Source organism: Physcomitrium patens, chromosome 10 (assembly GCF_059467195.1).
Source record: "Physcomitrium patens ecotype Gransden chromosome 10, ASM5946719v1, whole genome shotgun sequence".
NCBI classification, from domain to species: Eukaryota; Viridiplantae; Streptophyta; class Bryopsida; order Funariales; family Funariaceae; genus Physcomitrium; species Physcomitrium patens.
In genome coordinates, this window is record NC_143419.1 from 12,860,082 (window position 1) to 12,868,116 (window position 8,035).

Genomic DNA, 8,035 nt, shown 5'->3' on the forward strand with positions numbered 1-8,035 from the left:
TGCAATGACAAAATAGTGAGTATGATTGCTAAAGAAGATAATGTATCAGAAAACGAGTTTTTCCAACTATAATAAGGATTGTGTAATTAAAATCTTATAGAATTCCTAATAAAGGTTCTATTCTTTTTTAAGGTCTCTTACCTTATTTTATAATAGAAGTTTGTTTAAGACCAAAAAATCACAAAGTCTTAACCTTGTTGAATTCACAAGCATCAATTTGTTTTTGACAAAGATTTTGTCAAAAAATAAGATATATTTTTAATTAAGAAAATCAAACTTATGTATGTAGAAGTAATAAATGGTTGTTTATTGTTTTCTAGGGATATTACATATGAAACTATTCCAATAGAAGTAGCAATTAGTGGTCATAATAATTTAGTAGTATTTAATATAATTAGATCTCTTTTTTAATCCAATTATTTTAGAATTATCATGATTAGAAAGATATAACCTTCAAATAGACTAGATTTCTTGAAATTTTAATTTTTTTATAATTTAGTCTAAGATATTATTGGCAAGTAAAAATCCATAAGATTAATATATCCAAATCATTATTGATAGATATAAAAGCATTTATGTATGTTGTAAAAGAAGAATCAAATTTTGTTATAAACGTTGACATATTGTAGTTGCTTATAGTATGTAAAAATTAATTAAAACACATATTATGTTTGTAAATCTTGATGTGGATTAGAGTGGTTAGTAAGTAAATTTAAAGAGAGTTGATATAAGAAAATTCATTTGGATGTTTATTTATTTTGATTATAGTGTTTCTATTATGTAGGATTTGGATATTTAGTACAAAGTTTAACAAAAGGTTTGAGTCTAAAGATGAAAGTCTAAACTATTAGGAAGTTTATTGGAAAGGATGAAAGGAAGGTATGGTTGGATGAAAGCCAGGGGTGAAGATCTTCATTCCTATTGGTCGAATGTCATGTCCAATGGGCTTCAAGGAGGCTGTCCAAGGCCTTATTAGGGATTAGGATTTTTTTTTGAGATCATTCAAGCTTTAAAGGCTAAGATCAGCAAGTTTAGGTTTTTAGATACGGTTTGGGTGAAAATTTTGTGTGATTTGGAGTTTTTATGAAGGAGTTATAGGCACTCAAAGTTAAGGTGTCAATTTCATACCTACTGTCACTCTTTGGAACATAACATATGCTTATAGAGAGCAACAAAAGATCGGCGACTAGAATTAGAGAGAGCACTTTTTTGGCTATACTTTTCATATATTTTTTTGATGAATTCTAAGCTTAGATAAAGGCATTATAAGGCATTGAAGACAACACATGTAATTCAAAGACAATAAGTCAGTCATTTTATTGATAGTAATGGTTGGAGCCATATCTTAAGTTTCTAGATGAATTTATGGCTCAAAATTTTCAAAAATGTGTATTATTAGGTTGAGAAGCTATAAATCAAAGTTTCATGGTATTTAAATACTTTATTTGTGAGATATGAAAAAAATTACACACATGTATATATAAGCAAGGGTTTAAAGCTAATATTAGAATTTTGGCAATATCTCAAGATCCATAATGAATTTGTAATTGAAATTTGTTTTGGTAGTTTTTAAAAATATATCAGTACTTCATGTAAAATTTTAGTTTGTTTGGACAGTCTGATTGTGAGATATAAACTGTTGAAGTTTGGATAAAATTTTTCATAAAGATATATAAGATTTTAAGATATTTTATCATATATTTGAGTGTCTTTTTTAGTAATTAGGCTTATATATTGATGTAATTGCTCTAAAAGGAGAAATATTATATATATAAACTTAGAAATTTAATATCTTAAATTTGATTAAGCATTTAGTAGCAGCCAAAAGCCCAATGCTTTCTTAAGGCAAACTCTCTCTACCTTGACAATGTCACATCTATTTTTGATGGAAAACAGATTTCAAGTAGCATTCCAAGGAAATACTAAGATTATCAAGATGTATTTAAAAAGAAGAATTCAAATATTCTTCCAAAATATTGTCCTTATGATTATTCTATCAATCTTTAAGAAAGAGCTCAACCACCATTTGGACCAATCTATAGCCTATCATAGAATAAGTTGGCTACACTTAAAGAATACATTGATGAAAATTTGGCTAATAACTCCATATGCTATTATAAATCTCAAATTGATGCTCCTATCTTATTTATAAAGAAAAAAGATAAATCTTTGTAGATGTATGTAGACTATCAAGGACTCAACAAGATCACTATAAAAAATAGATACTTTCTATCATTGATTTTAAGTCTTCTTGATTAATTGAATCAAGCAAAGATCTATATAAAAATAGATATATAAAGAGCATACAATCTAATATGCATTAAAAAAGAAGACAAATAGAAAATTATATTTTGAACTAGATATGGACATTTGAAATATAATGTCATGCCTTTTAGACTTACAAATGCAACAATTGCTTTTCAACATCTAATGAATGATGTCTTTTGTAAGTTTCTTAATGATTTTTTCATCTCTTATTTAGATGACATCTTAATCTACTCTTAGAGTATAAAAGAATATAAAATTTATGTTTATTATATGTTACAAAAATTAAGGGATATAAGATTATATACGAAGTTAAAAAAGAGTGTATTTCACACTGCTTAAATTTTCTTCCTAGGATACATCATTTTAAACAATGGTCTTATAATAGATTTAAAAAAGGTTCAAATTATCATAGATTGGAAGATCTAAAAAATAGTTAGAAATATGCAATGGTTTTTGAGATTTGTCAATTATTATAAGTTCTTTATCAAGAACTTTTTTTCAAATTATTGTTATTCTTAAACGCTTGACATGCAAAGACAAATTTAAGTAGAGCAAAGAAATTGAAGCATCTTTTGAAGCCTTAAAGATAGTATTTATTTTTACACTTATCTTGTATTGTATTGACTTTTTGAAGGTATTCTTTATGGAAAAAAAATGCATCAAATTTTTCTATAGGTGTTATTTTGTTACAAATAGGAGTAGATAACAAGCTCCACCAGGTAGCATTTCATTCCAAGAAATTTTTAGCAACCAACATTAACTATAAGATCTATGATAAAGAGCTTTTTGAAATCGTGGATTTATTTCAAGAATGGCATAATTATCTAGAAGGCCCTTTTAGTCTAATCACCATGTATACAAATCACAAATACGTCAAGTATTTTATATCAACACATATTTTTAATTGTTGCCAAGCTTATTAGAGTATATCTTTATCAAGATTATTTTTTTGATTAAAAAAAAAAAATTGTCAGACATCCTTTTTAGATATTTTAATTAATAAAGAAATTAAAAGTTTTATTTTAATTAATAAATAAATGAAACTTTCAATTAATAAAGAAATTTTTTCTTTAAGCAAAAGTATTTTCATCTTCAAGCAATAAAATCAACATTAACTATTGATTTAATTTTTTTTGAGAAAATTCAATCAAATATGTCATGTGATCTTCTTGTTCATAATATTATGAATAATTTTTTTAAGTCTCATGATACTTTCAAATTTAAGTTTAAAAATAATCTATTTTATTTTGAGAAATGATTATATATCCCAAAAGGCAAAGCACAATTACATGTTCTTTAAGCTCATCATGATTTTTTTAGTAGTCAGACATTTTAGATATATTAAGACTTTGAAACTAATATCAAGAGATTTTTGTTGGCTTCAAATGTGAAAGGTACTTAAAGACTTTTTATAATCATGTGACATTTTTTCAAAATCAAAAATTCCTTGTCATTGATTTTATGGGCTTTTTTGGCCATTATCTATTCTAAAACAACTATAGTCTTCTATTTTTATGGATTTTATAACAAATCTTTCAATCTCAGATTCATATGATTTTATATTTGTGATAGTAGATTATTTTACTAAGATGGCATATTTTATACTAGGTACAAAATCTACCATATGTAAAAAAAAATGGCTAAGCTTCTTCTTGACAACATCTATCACTATCAAAAATTATCCAAAGATATTATATCAAATAAGAAGATTCAATTTATATCAAGATTTTGAAAAATCCTTTTGAAGATTCTAATGGTGAATATAAAACTTTCTTTGGCTCTTCATCATGAAACTGATGGACAAATGGAATGGTCGAATCAAGTTCTAGAATTGTATTTTAGGTATACTATCAACTATCATAAAGATGATCAGATAGCTCTTTTGCCATTGGTAGAGTTTACTTATAATAATTCAATACATGCTTCTATTCAACAAAAACTTTACTTTACCAATTATGGTTATCATCTATAATTTGATACTTTTAATTTTTTTAAAGTTAATAATCATGAAAAAAAAAATTAAAAAAATTATTTGTTATATCTACATGTAACAATGAGCATATAATTAAATAAATTTCAAGAACAAAAAAAGATCAATGTAGATGCCTATTACAAGAAAAAACCATAATTCACTGTAAAAAACAAGGTATGACTACTTTGTTGCAATATCAGGGCTACTCATCTTTGTGACAAACTAGACTATCATAAGCTTTGACCTTTTCCTATTTGTGAATAAGTCAATCTTCTTGCTTATTGATTATATCTATTAGAGTCTATGAAAATTCATGTAATATTTCACATGCGTCTTTTTCAGCCATATAATATAATGAATATCTCAAGAAGAAGATAAATGCTACATCTTCCTATAAAAAAAATTGAGATAGAATAAGTCTTAGATTCAAGGTGGTGCCAAAATAGATTAGATTATTTTGTTCATTGGTACAAATATAATATTAAAAAATATATTTGGAAGCCAACAAAGAATCTTGCAAATGCAACAAAAAAATTGAGGCTTTTCATCAATAACATCCATCAAAACCAAGATGAAGAATAAAAAATCTTTGATATAAAAGAAATAAGATCTAGGAAAGATAACATTCTACCTTCTTTTCTTATTTGTAAATTTTGTATATTTGTGATACTAAGAAGATGAAAAATCAAGAATTGATAGATTCAATTCAAAAGCTATTACTTATTGACTTAACAAATGAGACATTATGATTGTCACAAATTTCAAGATGACACAATGAAAATAAATATCCTCAAGAATAACATATCCATTAGATAGATGGTGAGATACAATACGCTTAATATTATGACCTTCGAAGAAACTCCCAATTTTTGGTGATTTTATTAGAGATAGAAATGACTTTTTATAGTGTTTCAAATCTTTTATTAAAAAAAAGTTATGAAGGCCTCAACAACCATCAAATATTAATTTAGACTTCTTGTCCTGGTGTAGAACAATATCAATAGCTACGAGAACCTATCAACCACCATTGAAGAGAACAAAGATGAAAGTATGTAAAATATATATTTCATCGCATTTTGGATTTTTTCAACATATGATGACCGCTCCTCATAGAATTCATCTCAAGAAGATGGAATAATATCATGAAGAATCATATGTATTCTAATATTTATAAATATAATTAAATAGAAATACATAAAAATAAATTTATTTAATAATATATTTTAAAGAAGCTTCATAGAAGCTTTAAAGATGTTGATTTGACTTTACATGTGATTGTAATTTATTGAAGATTAGAAACTTAGTCACCAAGTTAACGACATGGTAGTAGCTTCTAAAACAAGTTAAATTTGTGGGCACATATAGAAATCTTACCTTACAAGTTAAAATATGTGTCTAATAAAGTCAACATGCTTTGGAGGTCCTATAGGACATTACCTTATAATTCCTAATTAAGTGTATATATAGAGGCAAGAGTAAAGCTTCTATCACTCTTGTCAATAATTTTCTAGTACTTAGTCTAATTTTAAGACATTTTAGTCTTTTTTTCTTTAGCAATAGCCATTCTAATTTAATACTATAAAATCTTTGAGTGAAATTTTAGTCTTCTTGAGTGACACAAAAGTATATTAATAGTTTAATTCTTTAAGGTTCATGTCCTTGAAGATAAATGATTTAAAACACAAATCCATGAACAACCAATCTTTCAAATTATCATATGTAGGATCAAATTAGAACAAAGAATTATGTTCAAGCCAATCAAGCTTGAGAAGACATTGGATATATAACATACTTCATAATAAAAGATAGTTGCAATTACTACTAAAGTAGAAATTGATGATTGCTACCCAAAACCAAAGATTTCTTTTCATTGGTAGAGTTTTTATTGTTGTTGTTGTTTTGTTTTTTTATGTTTTTTATTTTTTTTTAATATTTTATTAGAATATTATTTGGAATTTTTAAGAGATGTCTTCCAAATAGAAGATTTCTTCAATAACAAGAGCTTATATATACATATTTGTGGATGCTTTTGTGATCAAAAATACAAAGTTGTTGGCAAAATTGATATAAAAAAGTATCATCAAAAAAATAAAAAATAAATACATAAATATATTTTTAAATATATTTTATTCTTTTTATAATAAAAAAAACATGTTTTTTTAATCAAAAAATTATAAGTTAGAAAACTCAACTAGTGATGTTAAATTAACATTGTTATTGTTGTTATTATATAAAAAAATAAAAGATTTCTTTTATATAACTCTATAACTTATGTAAATCAAAGTTTTAATTAAAAAAAAAAAATAGAATCAAATTCTGGTTATTATCAATGCATTTTTTTATACTAAATTATAAAAGTGGTTTAGATTAGTCCTAGTTGGTATAAAGATGCCTAAGTCTAGAAGATTGCAATAGAATAATATCATGGAGTTGGCATGAGCATAGCAAAGACAATGTTGTCATTATACTTATACAAAGTAGGACCATTTCTATATTACAATGCAATGCGATACCTATATGACTACTATGAAGCTACTTTTAGATTGGAAACTAAATAAGATGGATTTTGGTATAAATATTCATTTACTTTAAGGATTTGGATAAGTTAGAAATTTGATAGATTAATCTTGTTGTTATTGTCTAGATTCAAATGTAGTATCTCAAAGATATTAAGACATTATCTATTCACACACACCAAGTTATTTTGCTACATAATTTATTTTCCAAAAGCTAATACATCATATTGAGAAAATGATTTTGTTCCTTATTTATTTTTCATTTAACATACATAAGCTTGGAAGACACTAAATGAAATTAAGTGAAAATTTTAGATAAATAACACCTTGTTGTCCATCTTTTGTGCACAAGATGAATAAAAATTGTGTTTAGAAATTACTTTGGAACATATATATGATGCAAAATGCGGACATGCTAATATGGAACTTTAGATTAAAACCAAAGTAGTATACAAATCAAACATTTATGGTTGTGGAGTTGAGGATTTGATGGCCTAAGAGAGTTTTAGGATGCAGAATAGAAAAAAGATGAAAAAAAAGAGATTAGCAATGTGAGTAAAGAAAAGTAGATGAATTATGGGAGAGAAAGGGGGTTGTAATTTTGGAAGGATGGTTTGGAAGAAATAATTGTTAAGGGTGGTTGCAGAAGGAAAGGAGGAGAGAGAGAGAGAAGGGTGGAGAGTTTATCGGAGATGACATTGTGGTGGAAGATGTGGGTGGGCAAGAAAGGGGAGCGGTGAGTTGAAGAGTGAACTTGTACCGAAGCGACTGGAAGATAAGTTTGATAGACAAGTTCAGTGTGTACGGTGGATGCCCCAAAAGCAAGGCTTTGTTAGCTCAGTTGGTTAGAGCGTCGTGCTAATAACGCGAAGGTCACAGGTTCGAAACCTGTACAGAGCATATTTAGCCATGAAGACCTTTTCGGTATAATGAAACCAATTCCTAAAAGTAGGGAAAATTACTTATGCGTTCGCCGGGAGTCGAACCCGGGTCCATTGCTTGGAAGGCAATTATCCTAACCGTTGGACTACAAACGCCCATTACAGTAGTTAGATGCTGGACTCAGACTTCTCTTAGCATGAAAGTCATATTTCAAATTAACTCCTCTTGACGGCACCCCCCCCAGGTACCACCGCAGCCTCTTTTCGCCCTCGAACATCCTCAAGTCAACACAAGGTGCACAGAAACAATTTGGGGGCACCCAACAAAAACGTGTGTAAGTTATTATTTTTAAATGTATTGTTGTTTCCATGTGAGCCAAAAGCTTGCTGCACAGCAT

At 27.2% G+C, this 8,035-nt stretch overlaps 1 non-coding gene across 1 annotated transcript; it reads left to right on the forward strand.

Moving 5' to 3' along the window:
- The first annotated feature begins 7,582 nt into the window (after positions 1 to 7,582).
- TRNAI-AAU (transfer RNA isoleucine (anticodon AAU)) lies at positions 7,583 to 7,656 on the forward strand. The gene has a single exon. It is a non-coding gene; the product is annotated as a tRNA-Ile (tRNA).
- The last annotated feature ends 379 nt before the right edge of the window (positions 7,657 to 8,035 follow it).